Source organism: Crocodylus porosus, unplaced genomic scaffold, assembly GCF_001723895.1.
Source record: "Crocodylus porosus isolate Cpor-Errol unplaced genomic scaffold, CroPor_comp1, whole genome shotgun sequence".
Taxonomy (NCBI): Eukaryota; Metazoa; Chordata; order Crocodylia; family Crocodylidae; genus Crocodylus; species Crocodylus porosus.
Genome location: NW_017728943.1, coordinates 10,369,526 through 10,371,946, shown reverse-complemented (window position 1 = coordinate 10,371,946; position 2,421 = coordinate 10,369,526).

Sequence of the window (2,421 nt, the reverse complement as noted above, 5' to 3'; positions counted from 1 at the left end):
CCACACACAGCCCCCTCCAAAACCTCATACCCATCCACACCCCAAATATCCACTTATACACACACACATGCTCTCTCACCCCACAGCCCCCCACAAACCTAACCCCCCGCCACAAGATACAAGAGTAAAACTTAATTTTAAGCTATTGTGCAGTCACCTCTATATATACTATACAAACACATGCAAATCAGGACAAAAATATTTTTTGAAACCAAATTAATGAATGCTGTAGATCAGGGGACTTCAACTGGGAGTACGCATGCCCCTGGGTCAGGGGGTACTCGGCAGTGGCCACTGGCATTTCTGCTGTTCACTGATTGGCCGCTGGGAGACGCCCCCCACCTGCTCTTCTGGCTGCCAGGGGATTCCTGCCTTCTCAGCTGGCCACTGGGGGTACAATGATTCAAAAAGGTTGAAAAACCCCTGCTGTAGATGTTTTCTTTTTAGAATATAATTTGGTATTTTTCTGGTTCCGAGATGGCAAAACCCCTTGCTGAAAGGAATACTTTTGGGGGCAAAGGGAGGAACTTTTACTGGCAAAGGTCAGGGGTTAGGGGGTGGGACTTCCAGTCACGAGGTGGTGACCAGGGGTGGGGTCTCTGTCTCCTCTGTCAGGAGGCAGGGCTACCAATGCAGCCCTCAACAGGTTATAGTTTCATAGTTTCATAGTAGCTAGGGTCAGGAGGGACCTGAACAGATCATCTAGCCTGACCCCCTGCCACAGGAAGGAATGAATACTGGGTTCACAAGATCCCAGGCAGGTGGTCATCCAACCTCCTCTTGAATTTGCCCAAAGTAGGGGCAAGGACCACTTCCCTGGGAAGTTGGTTCCAGATTCTCACCACCATAACTGTAAAATATTGCCTTCTGATCTCTAACCTAAACCTATTCTCCATCAGCTTATTATCATTGTTCCTTGTTACCTCAGGTGCTGCTGGGAGAAAAGGGCTCTACCTATTTGCTGTTGATCTCTCCTGATGAGTTTGTAGGCAGCCACCAGGTCCCCCCTCAGCCTCTTCTTGCTGAGGCTGAACAGGTTCAGGTCCCTCAGTCTCTCCTCGCAGGACCTGTCCTGCTGCCTTCTCACCAAGTGGGTGGCCCTCCTCTGAACCCTCTGCAGGCTGACCACATCCCTTTTGAAGTGCAGCGCCCAGTATTGGACACTGTACTCCAAGTGCGGCCTGACCAAAGTCACATAGAGGGGGAGTATCACCTCTCTGGACTGGCTCGAGATGCACCTTTCGATGCATGACACGGTATGGCTGGGCTTGCTGGCTGTGGTCTGGCATTGGCGGCTCATGTTCATCTTGAAATCAATAATGACTCCAAGATCCCTTTCTGCCTCTGTGCTTTCAAGAGGGGAACTTCCCAGCCTGTATGTATGCTGTGGATTCCTTCTCCCAAGGTTCAGTACCTTGCATTTGTCTATGTTGAACTCCATTCTATTCTCAACTACCCATTTTTGTAGTCTGTCTAAATCTATTTGCAGCCTCTCTCTCTTTTCAAGTGTGTCCACCTTGCCCCACATTTTAGTGTCATCAGCAAACTTGGACAGCATACTTTTCACCCCCTTGTCCAAGTCACTGATGAAGATGTTAAACACTGTGGGCCCAAGGACTGAGCCCTGGGGTACCCCACTTCTCACATCTCACCAGGTTGAGTACGACCCATCCACCACTACTCTCTGGGTGCTCCCCATCAGCCAATTTTTTTACCCATCCAACTGTGCAGGCATCAATGCCACAGTCACTTAATTTATTGATGAGGATGGGGTGAGAGACAGTGTCAAAGGCCTACTTAAAGTCAAGAAAGACTGCATCCAGGGTGACACCATCATCCAAGGATTTAGTTACATGGTCATAAAAGGCAATCAGGTTGGTCAGGAAGGACCTGCCTTTGATGAACCCATGCTGATAGCCCCGAGCATGATCACCTTGACAAAACTCAGTAAGTGGCCCTCTGCCAAATATAATTGCCTGCCCCTGTACTAGAGCAAGCCTTGGGTGGGGGGGAGGAGGGTGGTAATTCCTTCTGGTGGGATGATACACAAACACTGTTACCCAAGTTTTACAAAGAGAAAAATGGGGCCCAGAGGGAGAAGGGATTTTTCAGCCCAGACACCTGTAGAACAAACTGTTTTCCAAAAGCTTGCAAAGAAATCATTTGTCCTGTGATATCCTGCTGACTTGGAAAGGTTCCACCAAATAAAAATTGTTGGGCTCCCTTTTGGAGTAATGGGATGGAATTTGTTGCCCTGTACAATACAGGTGAGAAAGTCAAATTGTCCTTTTAGGCCTTTGTGACAGGGCAACGTCTGCCCCATCACAGAACTCTGGAGGAGTGAAGCAAAGCAGAGAACTAACCTTGGCAATGAGCCTGAGGAGAGAAAAGGGTGGGGATACTCAGCTAGAGGAGAGAGGG